The following is a 13,596-nucleotide window of genomic DNA, read 5'->3' on the forward strand; positions in this document are numbered from 1 at the left end:
CTTTAGGACCCAGTTTCTTGATTTGAGAGTTTGTATGCACTTCAATCGAATGTTGTTATTATAGGGTATTGTATGGACAAAGGTCGAATGGAATTGTGCCTAATTCCCATAGTTATTCTCCACAGCTTTAAAAGGCTTCTTACTTACACCTCTGCTCTCTTCTGTTCTTTATTCCCACTCGTCTATTAGAGAATTCTGATTAGCAACTGTAGTGTCAGCATCCATATTTTTGTAGATTACAGGCCCATGCAGCTCTAGAGGCAACTTACTGTGAGTAGCAAGTACCAGACAGATTGAAATGTCAAGTCTACATATACATCCTGTCCCACACCTTGGGTATTACCAGCATAACCCATGTCGGGTTTATGGCAGCTACTCAGAAGGTGCGGTTAGGCCTAGCAGCATCTTGAGCAGAGAAGTGGTTCCTTATTGTAACAAATTGGATTACTATTCGGGGTGGGTGCCTACCAACCTCAATGAATAATCACAGCCCTTGTCGTCATGGTGAACCCTAAAAGTGACTAAATTAACTTGAGCTTAACCTCCTGGTAGCTTTGGTGCAGAGCAGTCAGGCATAATTTAGGGCAATGTGTAAAGTATTTATGCAGTACCAAACAGTAATAAAGTTGAAATGTAAAATACAAAAAAAAACAAATTGAGTTCAAAAATAGATTAACATTTAAAAAAGAAAATGAGACTAGCATGACAAAAATCCAATAAGTGGAAACTGATGAACTAATTTTTAAAGTTTTAAGTAGGAATAACACAAAGACGGTGATAGTTATGGGTGACCAGAACCTACGTGCTATTTGACACTGATCACCATGGAGCAAGGGTCGGACATACCAACCAGGTTTGTCCTAGTCAAATATTTTCCCTTCTAACTTTAGTCCTTTAAGAAAAGAGTGCAACAATACATAACCTCATCCAACATGCATTTTAACCCCACCCAATATTTTCGGATTCATACCGAGTGAGCCAATTTAAGCTCTTGGTCACGCGCAATGACGGCGGAACTACATAGAAGGCTGCACCATATCGCCATACACAGGATTCTACATCACGCACAGCTTGGCGGTGATTTACAACCAGTCCAAATTCTAAATGTATAAAGCTTCCCATGTCACCTAACTGAATTCCTTTCACCACCCTCTCACTTGAGCACCCTTCCTTGATGCACGTTCCCTCTGGAGCAACCTCTTTTTAACTTAAGTTCATACTGTCAGAATGTTTTTGACCCTCTCTCACCAATTGACATGAAAATAAAATGCCTGTTGGATGAGGTTATGTTTTGTTGCACTCTTTTCTTATATTTTCTGAATAATGTATTGAGTACTGTGAGCATATAAATCATTTTTTTTCAGAAGCTCATGAATGTATTGATATGCCAAACAGTAATTTTTGATTTATATCTTGTCAGATTAAAGTCCAGGACCAGTGTTTTTTTAATCAATTTGTACCCAGGTTCAAGACCAGGATTGGGTAACCCCATTTTTTAAATGGCCACATTTCTAAGCTGTTCAGGTTGCCCAATCCCAGCACAATCTGGAGCATAATATTTGGTGGGTGAGGTGGGTGTCAGCAGGCTTGTGTCATACCAAATATCGCTATAAACTGGTTCATCAAAATACCTCTGCTCAACATTCTATATGGAACTACGGAACTATACAATATATCATGCAGTGTCTGGTTTACCATGTATATCTGAATCTTTAGTAAATATGCTTTTACACACAATCTACCCATCAGTAAGGTGAGTCTTAATGGTATTGGTTGCCTTCATGGACTTGTTAAACATGTTTTTCTGTTGTGGTGAAGTTTCAACTTGGCCGGCACAGCACTTCATGCTTGTTCATGGAAGGAAGCTGTCTATTAACATCCCAACATTCTTGCCCCCTGTACTGCTGTGGTGGAATCTGAAATTAGGGACAAAGGGTTGCCATGAAACTTTAACTTACCTTTCTTTGTGATTAATTGGAAGACAGAATTTCAGTCCCTAAAATTTGGAAAACAGACGACTATTGACCTAGGAACTGCCGTAGGCATAGGTCTGCAGGCCAGGTATATATTGCTACCCTCAATCAGGTAGTTATCAGAGATCTGAGTTCGAACAAGCAGTTCAGCAAGAAAGTTCGTCGCGAATAGCTCAGCTTTTCTCGTGTTGGATTCTGGAAGGCCAAGAATGCTAATATTGTTGTGTCTAGAATACAATTCAAGATATTTGTACTTTATTTTTGTAACTGCAAGGACCATCTTCATGCACAGCATTGTCTCATTAGAAGTGTTGGACCAATCCACCAGCTCAAAAATGTTTTGCTCCACCATATCCAATCTGCTATATAGAGACTGTCCTACAGTCTGTCCTAATGGGTAGTTGTGGTGTTTGTATATGAGGCAGGGTTTCATTTCAAACACTATAGATTTGACCTAATCTTTAGTGTCCATAGCTGCGTCAATGGGTAGATGTGACACCTGGCTCTGTCGTAGTGCCTCTGTTAGGTGTGAAGGTGGTCTTTGTTTCAGTGGTGCGTTTCCCTTGATTTTGCTGTGTCTTCCCTATACTTGATGTGTTAAGGTAGATACAGTCTGCCCAGCTATAGCGTAGAGCCAACGTCTGATATCTCAGCCATCAGTCATTTTCCAGCAGCAGATATAGACCTTTTCGAGTATTTGCACACAGTCCAAGGGGGTCTGCATGTATAGCGCTAATATACTCTCTTGGAGCACTGACCCGCAACTGCTGTTGGGCTCTCCATTTTAGGTAGGAATGAACTAGTGTTAATCGGCAGTATCTATGCACCCAATACAGAGCAAGAGGCGTTCTGAGAGGCCTGATCTAAGAGCTTAGCCCATTTCACCCCCTCACCATGGATCTTAGGAGGGGACTACAATTGCACACTAGACCTCAATCTAGACCGATCCCACCCTCCCATCCCGACCTCACACACCCACGGGCAAACAGCTCGCTTCTGTGCATGTTCAAACCACTGGACGTTAGCAGACGCCTGGCGGCACACGCACCTGACAACGAAACTCTACTCGTTCCACTCCATCCCCCACAACTTGCAGGTAAGGCTGGATCAGATTTTATGTACGCCCACGATTCTCCCCATGATCCAGCAATTGGAATACCTAGGTAGGGTGCTTTCGGATCACGACGATCACGTTGTAACCCTCAGATGGTGCCCACACTTACCGCTGATTCCCACGTGGCAACTCCTGAGGGACAGCCTTGAAGTCCCAGTGTTTCAGCACGAACAGAGGGAAAATATACAGCACTACTTCACTGACAATGCATGTACGACAACATCCAGGACATTGGAGTGGGATGCCTTTAATGTGGTCATGAGGGGAGCCTGCATTAAGCAAATCACAGGAGTGCGGAAAATGCTAGAGCAGACGATTCAAACAACACCAAATGTGCAGAAGCCTGCACAGCTCTGCGCAGATACAACTTCCGAGCCCATGCTGCTAGAACCCACAGAGAGCGGGACAGGGCCGGGACCCTGCTAGCCTGGTTTATCCGGCAGAACCAAGATACACAATCCATCACTGGTATCATAAACACACCAGACACAATCACCTATTCTCAGGCGGAGATCATGCAACCTTCCACGAATATTCATCATCATCATCCTGTAAAACTTTATTTCGATGAATTTGATCATAAAAGCTTTCGAACAGCATCTTAAAAATTCCTTTGTAATAAAACCGGATAAAAAATATACATTCATCTTATGGCATTATACTCTAAATACATAATACACACTTGTGCAACCTAAAATGCAGTTAGTCTTTGGTCTACAATCTGTACTTAAATAAGTATACTAAGCATAATTACGGTTTTATATTACAGGGGTTTTTACCGCTCTATGATCTATCTCTCAAAGCAAATAATCAACAAAGATATCTGCTTGTAAAAAAGTGCTTGTGTCAGTCGAGAGAAGGCTATTAGCAATATCAATGTTTTCAATAAAGTGCTAGTGCAATATATAACAAACAATTTGTAATGCCTCAATTCAAAAATATAAAATCTATATAATAAGAATTTGCTTCAATCATAGAGGAGGCTAAAAAAAAAAAACATTATTGTAAGCCCTAAAGCAGCATTTCTACTTCTTAAAAGTCCTACCTACTGCAATTGTGTATATAATAATTCCTGTACATTATTAAAAATACAAAAATAGCACATACAGTTCATATAAAATTCCTTCATTTTTGAAAGAGATGCACACAAGTTTAATCGCCTTCTTTTGGGCGCATTTTTAGGAAAGCTCTAAGAGTACACTACGTATAAAATAAGAAGCCTGCCACCGAAAAAGCTATGGGGAGTCTAGCATCGTATTTCAATAACCTGAAAGCCTCTGAACATTGACTGGTTCCCAAATTTCTGCATAGCTGAACCAGCCATTGTTTTCTTGCTTTCTTATAGCCAGTGCAGAAAAAAACATGTGATATTCAGACTATTCTGGGTCGTTACAAGCCGGGCAACCCAATATTTGTGAGCCCGCCCATTTATTCATAAAAGCCCACAGAGGCAGTACCCCATGCCTAAATTGTAAATAAGGTTTCCTTGCAGCAGCCAGTTTGATATCGTTAAGTACCGGCTCTAGTATGTACTTCTCTTTTGTTTCCAAGAAGGCTACAGTAAGCTTTCCTATTGAATGGTTCCCCTGTAATTGGGCCAGTTTGTACTCCCAATAGTGAGTCTTTAGCTCATTCCTTGAGACTGCGGGACATGTCACTTATGAGTTTTCCCACAGGTTACCCCGTCCTGTGCGTGCAAAGGGACTATAGGTCTTTTTCCCGCAGTCTTTTTTCCCGCATGGAATCACAACGCGGTCGTTACAACGACTGTGTTGTGATTCCGCATACCATTACTCCGCAAGTCGGAACAACAACTTGCGGTGGGGGGGCGCTGGATGTTGGAATAGTATAATTTAGTATTCCAACTCCAGTCTGTGCGGACACTAAGGAAGGTGTTGGATTTTAAATCCCCCCCAAACTCTCGCCCCCCCCGCACCCACCTCCGCAAGTCGTTGTTCACAACGCGGTCGTTGTAACGACCGCGTTTTGATTCCATGCGGGGAAAAAAAGCATGTGTGTTCCTAACATAAGTGAGCCATGGTAGTCTACCCGCCCCAGGTATCCTCATTACCTCCCTTAGTTCTTCCCTGTACTCGAACAGTTCTGGAGTAGCCCATAAGTGTCTCCAAAACAAAAGGGGTCTCGGGGAGACTTCTTCTTTGATTGGCCTAATCCCAAAATCTAGCCCTAATGGTATGAATGGTGTACTATGGGGAGACCGAACAGTTGTCTGACCAAAGGAATTTTCCACTCGTGTTAGGCTATCAATACCTTTGTGGCCCCACATTTCAGCTCCATATAGAGCAGCACCTCTTGCTTGGACCTTGTATATTTCTAGTGCTGGGCCCACCGGTTTATGGATAGAGTTTCGGAACACCTTGGTAAGGCCCCCTGTTGTTTGCGCATACTTCAGGCTGGATTTATAAATGTGTGCCCTCCAGTCCATTTTTTTTTCTGTGATTGTAATGGTGAGATAATCAAAGATAGATACCCTCTCTAGGGGTCTGCCATCTAAACATGGGTTTGGTCGGGTACTTTTGGCTGAGTTCAACACCATACATTTTGTTTTTTTGCAGGTTAATCTCAATCCCCCTTTCCTTACAGAAGGCCTCAAATTTGTTTAGGACCCTCTGTATGCCCATGGGAGATTTTGATAATAAGAAAGTATCATCAGCAAGCATCATGGCCGGGACAGTACGTGCTGCCATCTAAGTTCTTCTCTGTATTTAAAAAGTCAACTAACCCATTTATAAAAAGACTAAAAATGGTCAGGGCAAGGACGCAAACCTCTCGTACGCCTCTACCTACACGGATAGGTGTGGTAAGTTCCCCGTGTTTGCCATATCTTATTTGCACATAATTTCCTTCGCTGTAACCGCCTCATGATTTGGCACAAATATAATGGGACCCACATTTTGAGTAGGACTGCCCACAACTTATCTCTAGGAACCAGATCAAATGCAGATTTCAGGTCTACAAAAATTAGATGGAGGCTGCCTCTCTCTAAGCACACAGTGTTCCAATGGAATAATTGTAGACTGAAGATCTGGTCCAGTGTGGACATTTTTTCTCTAAACCCTGTTTGAAACGGACTGAGAGCTTTATGCTCTTCCATCCAACTCTGTAAGCGTTATAACAACACGTGTGCAAATAATTTTTGGCGAATGTCGATAAGGCTTATGGGCCTATAGTTTGTGGGTGACAACGGGAACCCCTTTTTGTAGACTGGGATTATTTCAGCCCCTGTCCAACTAGCGGGAATTGCCATGCCTTGCATTACAGCATTAAATAAGACCCAAAATATGGAGCCCAAATGGTCCGTTCACTACAAAACAGGTCCCCAGGGATCTTATCTAATCCTGGTGCCTTGCCGGGTGCTATTTCACTTAAAGCACTGGTAACCTCTGAGAGTGTTATCATTCGAATGTTGCCCTCTACTCTAGGGGTAATCATAGAAGCGTTGGAGAAATCAGCCTGTAGGGAATAACATGTATTATCCACTATGTCTGCATCTAGGTTTATCCTAGAATAGAGGGACTCAAAATGCTCCTTCCACACCTTTGCTACTAGGTTTGGCTCTATCGCCGGCTTTCTTTCTGAGCTACCTGTGTTTACCACATTCCAGAATGTCTTCATGTCACAGGTGCCCAGGGAACTTCTAAGAGATTCCCATTTGTCACTTTCCCACCCTTTTTTTACCTCCTCAATACGAATACGATAGGTTGCTCTATTAGTTTTAATAAAGGACCTACCGTTAGCCTTAATGGCAGAAATCAGAGCTCTTTTGGCCTTTCTTCATCTATTGTTGTAACAAGGATGGCGGGGTATCCTGTTGTTTTTAACCTTTTTGATTGGGGAAAAAGTAATCAACCAGAGTGGATGTTAACTTAGAGTGACCTTGGTTAATTCAAATTGGGTACTGTCGGCTGAGACAGATTGGAAAGAATCCATACGAATTGGGATGGCTGTTTGATACAGGGCGCCTAACTTTTGTTGAGATTGACTGAGCTCCGCCCATCGGACTCTCTTTCTACAATTGGTGAGTCAATCTGCCATCAGCTGGAGTAGCCAAATCTGTGGCGTACCTAGGCTTTTGAGTGCACACCTCTAGAACTAGGGCATTGTGATCGCTGTCGTGGCACGGCTCAATCTTAAAGTCTTCTACCCTATGCTATGGTGTTATATCAACCAAAATATAGTCGATTAAGGAGCCTTGGCCGAATCTATACAAAATAAATTTACCAGGGGTATCAAATTTAGTTCTGCCATTGCAAGCCCTCAGTGAGTGTTTTAACACAAGGGAATTCATCTGAATTACCAGAGGGGTCCAAACTCTTACTAGTGGACAGATGCTTTCTGGTACAGCCCAATGTGAATTCTCATCACAGATATTTTCCATATTCATACCCACTAGGGGCTTATACTGGCAATTGAAGTCCCCTCCTACAATCAGCTTGTAGTTGTCCGGGATAGTAGCAAGAAATGTCATTAGCTTATCAAGAGTTTTAGACTCTTGACTATGGCTAACTGGTCTTGAATGCACATTTATTAGAGCTACTGCGATCCTTGGAGGAAAGTTGAGGAGGACACACAGAATATCATTTGAGGAAGGATCTAACTGTTTAGCTTTGCAGCCCAAATGTGTCCCTATCCAAGTGCAGAGCCCCCCTGATGGCCACCCCTTCCCCCGTAGTTGCAGCTATACTGAACCTGGCGTAGCCTAATTTTGGTATATCCCCCCTTGCCCATGTTTCTTGGAGCATACAAATTTCATGTTGCTCAATCAAACTCCCCCAATCAGGATTATCCATATAGGTTGATCCTTTACCCTTTCGGTATAATTGGATGGACATCCTTCTCCGATATCAATAGTGTCCATAATGCCTTCTGCTGCCTTCTTCTTTTTCACCCCTATTCTCGCTCGTGTTTTAGGTTTTCCTTTCTTCACGTGACGCATAGGTACTGCCTCCGTATGGAGTTCAACATTGAGTACTTCATCACTGGTTATCTGGGCCCTTGGGGTATCACTAGTCAAGGGACCCGAAACTTGTGATGTATCCAAGTCTATCAAGGGAAGGTCCATGTTTGGGGTGAGTGATAGGCGTCTCTCAGTCCGTTCTATTTCTGTTGCCACCCCACCAATTGCTCTCTTTAACATCCTATCAATAGAAGTGGGTTGGACTTTAGGTTTTGATTTCGGAAGTGCTGTTTGTTTCTTGTCTCCACAATTTTGCTTGCCCATTTTACCTTCTTGTTTTCAACTTACTCTTATTTGTATGGGTGTTTTGTGATCACCATTTGTGATCAGATTACCAATAGGGCACCTGCTCTTGGCTAGGCCATTTTCCGATTGGACCCTAATAGAGTCCAAGATCAGCCAGGGATAACAGGTGGGCCCACCAAAGCAGTGAAATGTGTAAAAAGATATTGAGGCACTGACCTTAGCCAAGTAATGTCCAGGAACCAAGTCCTCTTGCTTCTTGGAGACAAACCAAGGGAGGTGTCCCAGCCCAGCCTCTATCTGCCGTGGACGGGCGCAGATAGAGGCTGGGCACTGCAGGAGTGTCCGGGTGGTTTTAAGCGGCTCCAGGCGCGATGACAGCGTTTGGCGGCCCTTCCTGCTGCAGAGGCTACTGGGATCTGGAGTCCTCCTCGCCCCGGTCTGCTGGCAAAAGCGTCCCACACTGCGGGAGTGTGCGGGTGGTTTTAACTGCCTTCAGGCGTGATGACGGCTTTGGCGGCCCTTTCTGCCTCAGAGGATCCTGGGGTCTGGAGACCTCCTTGCCCTGGTCTGCTGGCAAAAGCGTCCTGCGCTGCGGGAGTGTGCCAGTGGTTTTAAGCGCCTCCAGGCAAGATGACGGCGTTTGGCGGCCCTTCTTGCCGCAGAGGCTCCTGGGATCTGGAGTACTCCTTGCCCCGGTCTGCTGACAAAAGCGTCCCGTGCTGCGGGAGTGTGCCGGTGGTTTTAAGCACCTCCACGCGCGATGATGGCGTTTGGTTGCCCTTCCTGCTTGTATGTATTTGTATTTGAGCTTGTAAAGCGCACTGCTACCCGTCCGTAGGTTTCCTGGCACTGTATAACTCTGGGGAACCCGTCCTGGCTTTCCTTGTGGGATGGTCCCTGCTGGGAGTCCCCAAGGTGGAGCCAGGCATCCCCGGAATTGATGGGGCCGTTGTGGAGATTAGGCAAACTAATGCCCAGAGTTGCCGAGTGGAACCCCTGATTAGAGTAAGCACCGAAGCGAGAATTATCGAGTCTGCTGACCCAAGTCCACGACCCTGCCGCGTCGGGAATTGAACCCTGGTCCCGGGCCGACTTCTGCTCCCGGGTCTGCCGCCTCTAACCAGTGAGCCACACTACTCCACTGAGCCACACTACTCCACTTCAGAGACTCGTGGTATCTGGAGTCTTCCTTGCCCTGGTCTGCTGGCAAAAGCGTCCGCACAAATATTATACAGAACTGTATAGAGAGGTGATGCCAGACAGGGAGGAATACATATACAGATCATGACTCGATTGACCAACTCCGACAGGACCTCACTAGACGAGCAGATCACGCCAACAGAAATTAAAAGTGCGATTCACCACTTAGCCACAAACAAAGCCCCTGGCCACGACTGCTTCCCAATAGAATACTACAGCACATTATCATCGCAACTAAGCCCAAAACTAGACTTAGTCTTCAAAGCAGCCTTGGAGGCTGGAGCACTCCCAAAGTCCATGCGCGAGTCCACACTGGTGACCTTCCCTAAACCAGACCGAGACCCAACTGCTCAGGTCGCCATACCAGCCTATCACCCTGCTCACAGCGGACTGCAAAATATTAGGCAAGATCCTAGCAGACAGGCTCACGGGGGTACTTTCCAACCTTGTACACCCTGACCAGTTCTGATTCGTACCGGGAGAAACACCTCGCAAAACATCCGCAGGCTCTTCCATGTCCAGGACGGGGTCCGGGCCAATTCCCAAGTGCTGCATGCCTCATACTGGACCTCAAGAAGGCCTTCAACACCTTGGCATGGCAATACCTGTTTGCGATCCCTCGGCGGTTAGGGGTCGATCCCAATTTAATGGCACACATCAAACTACTGTACACCGGCCTTGCATCTGCCGACATTTCTCACCCCGGAACGCACCTGGGGTGCCCATTATCCCCCCTATTATTTGCTCTTGCAATGGAGCCACTGGCAATCAGGCTTAGGGAGGGAGGTGAACACTGGGGCATTCCACTAGAGGGCCGCACCCACAGTGTGTCATTATATGCGGATAACCTCCTAATCTACATCTGGGACATCACCATGGATCTCGCTGCACTCTGGGCCATGTTGGAAGACTTTGGGAGGGCAGCGGGACTGATGGTAAACTGGGATAAGTCTACCATATACCCCTTACATCCGGAGACTCCCCTACGGGAAATAAACGCTTGGGCAGCCAGGTTGGCATGGAACGGAACAGAGACGCTCTGAGATATCTGGGAATCAGGCTCTACCATACCCCGAAGGATCTCCTCGAAGGCAACCACTACAGAGTCTTAAGAGGCATTAAAACCCAGGTGGACTTCTGGCGTACGCTACCACTGACCCCATAGGAAAGGTGGCCTTATCAAATATGGTGGTGGTACCCAGCCTCCTCTACTACTTCGCAAATTTCCCGGTAATCACTCCAGAGGGCCTTTTTCCGAGAGCTAAACTCCCTACTCGTATCGCTGATCTGGGGGAGGGGACGCCGTAGTGTAGCACTAGCGACATTGCAACTCCCAAGGACCAGGGTGGGCTAGGCACCCCATCCTTTGAAGCCTACTTTCTCGTAGCAGAGCCGCAATGGCTGTCAAGTTGGACAGTCGGGCGACTCCTGGAGGAGACAGATACACAGTCGGGCCCCTGACGATCCCAGCGATACACCAAATACTTCTCCCAGGTACCAGACCAAACCCAATCCATCCCATCATTTGACGGTAGCAAGGTCCTGCATGCTAAGACTTCACCGCCTATCCCGAGATGCACAACTCTACTCCCGCTACTGCTGCTGGCGGGTCTGCCCAAGGGATTATACGTCCAAAGTCTTGCATGTCTGGACTGAATACGCACTCATAGAGGCGGAATCTCTGTTCACGGAGGGACAACTGGCCTCCTTTGAGAGTCTGACGGAGGGGAGCGGGCTCCCCGTCGGTCAGTTCCTCCTCCACAGGCAACTCCTCTCTGACTGCAGGAAAACCTGGAACCTGGCGGACGGAGAGCCAAAGATACACCGGCGCAATGCACGCAATACTAAACATGGGCACAAGGTGCCGCCTCATCACATGGATCTACAGATCCATCATAGCACTCACAGCCACACAGCGCACGTGGCTCCGATCAAAATGGGAGGAGGAATTTGGTTGCATATTACACGACAAAGAATGGCTCAAAGCCCTAGTGCACCAAAAGAAAGTATAGCGAAACCAACATTTCAAAAATATCCAGCTCAACCTACTACACCGGGCGTATCTCACACCAGCGCGGCTTAAGCAATTCTATCCTGAAATACAATTTTGTTTGTGCATAGGCTTTGGTCATGCCCCGCGTTGCAAACATACTGGTCAACAATACACACCATAATACAAACAACCACCGGCTTGGCAGGCCTAGACACACGGGAGGCTTGCGCCCTAGGCATATTCAAACACCAGGAAAAGAAAAAGATAGAAATGAGATTTGCAGTGTTAATCCTACTAGCAAAACGAGGCATCACATTACATTGGCGCTCACCCACAGGTCCTCTGATAGAAGCATGGAAGGGGCGGTCATCAAATGGGGCGCAACAGAAGAAGAGGCGATAAGGTTAGAGGAGGCACAAGGAGTACATAGCCACCCTATATCCATGGAATGGGCAATGCTCCTCCACAGCTTTAAACAGGCACACACGACATCTACGGAATCCCCGGCAGCCACCCCGACGACGTCATGCCCCACAACACCTCGAACCACGCACACAACCGCCTGCGGGGAGCTCGCTCTCCCCCCCTTCACAACACCCACAATCGCCATGGCAAGAAAGCAAGACCTGGTAGAAACCAAGTTGCGGAAAACAACGCGCAGTCACAAGCCCTAAAACCCATCCCCAGTTCTACCTCGCAAGTTACATCCTTAGTTGCTTCGTTGAACATAACACTCGAAGACAATCCAAACCAGCAGCAGAGATGCACCAGTGAGGCTCACAAACCAATCACAAAACTAGCTCTCCAAGGCACGCTCAAACGCATCGGTTACAAGAGCTGGACACATCACATCCAAACACTCAGACTACCTTATCACACTACACGCAGGCAACACAATGTAACTAATGGTTAAATAATCGCTAATAATGATGTTTCTGTATACTCTGTCTGAATTCGAAAACTTAATAAAAAGGTTTACAAAAAAAAGGTAGGGATGAACTATTTGGCCCTTTCCAGTCACATCTACAGGCTTTGATGGAACAAACATCTCTGTTCCGCTTGGGGTGCCTTTCAGCTCCTGTTTATATCATGGGACCCTCCGGGAGAACCTGAGTCTTGATCATCAGCTGCCTTGCAGAATCACATTGAGTTCCCCATGAATACATTTAGTGCTTTCTACAGGTCCTTGGCTGATGATGCTGCATCTAATGATAAAGAAGCCAAGGGTTTTGAGGAACACACCCTTCAAGACTTCTATGCTCCCATCCAAATTCAAGATGGAATCCATGGCGCAAGTTACTCATGTCATTCTCCAGCATCAGAATTATGGACAGTACCTGCTCCAGGTCACCTCGACGGGTGTGCACACTTCCAGTGAGGCCCAACATTTTTTGTTCAGCCACCCTCACCAAAGTTTCTATACTCACTGTCCCATCTGCCAGTTTGGCATTCAGGTAGCTTATGGATCTCAGTGTTTTGTTTGTTGCCAAAAGTCAACATAACCTCCGCAGATCTAACCAGCTCACTCCTTTTTGGGTCATTCCTATTGGCTGCACTGAGGGGTGTAAAGATGTTTTTTCTTGCTTTCTTTCCCCTGCATTTCACAAAGGTTACTGCCATGAAAACAAATATATCCTCATGTGTTTCCATGCAGTGGCCACTTTTTGACTACTGATATACTGTATAGTCTGAGGTTTCCTCAGTGGATCTTTTCACCTGGGCACATAGTCAACTCAAAAGACTTGTAACCGAGCAGCTGCTTTATCACAGCAAATCCTTGTACTTGCCCTCAGCTTCTTTGAGTCAAATGTTGCAAGGCAAACACTGAAAGATTACTAATTCTGACAGTGCTTCAGCCAGTCTTCACTACCATTACGGAATATCACATCAATAGATTTTGTGGTTGATTTACGATCAGACAAGGAATAATTAACACTCCTGGTGGATCTAAGTGGAGGCATATTATCCTTAACTAGGGGTTACAGGCAGGGCCCTGGATAGTCACTCTGTACAATATAGTTTGACCCTGTGGGTTCCTTTGCTATCAATCACAACCAATAGAATACACTGCACTTCGGGTTACTATGACCAA

General features: G+C 45.8%; 1 protein-coding gene across 1 annotated transcript in view; it reads left to right on the plus strand.

Annotated features, from left to right (window-relative positions):
* LOC144781485 (uncharacterized) overlaps window positions 1-13,596 on the plus strand; it is a 126,944-nt gene that overhangs the window by 483 nt on the left and 112,865 nt on the right. The window lies entirely within an intron of this gene.

The sequence above is a fragment of the Lissotriton helveticus genome, chromosome 9 (assembly GCF_964261635.1).
Source record: "Lissotriton helveticus chromosome 9, aLisHel1.1, whole genome shotgun sequence".
Lineage (NCBI taxonomy): Eukaryota > Metazoa > Chordata > Amphibia > Caudata > Salamandridae > Lissotriton > Lissotriton helveticus.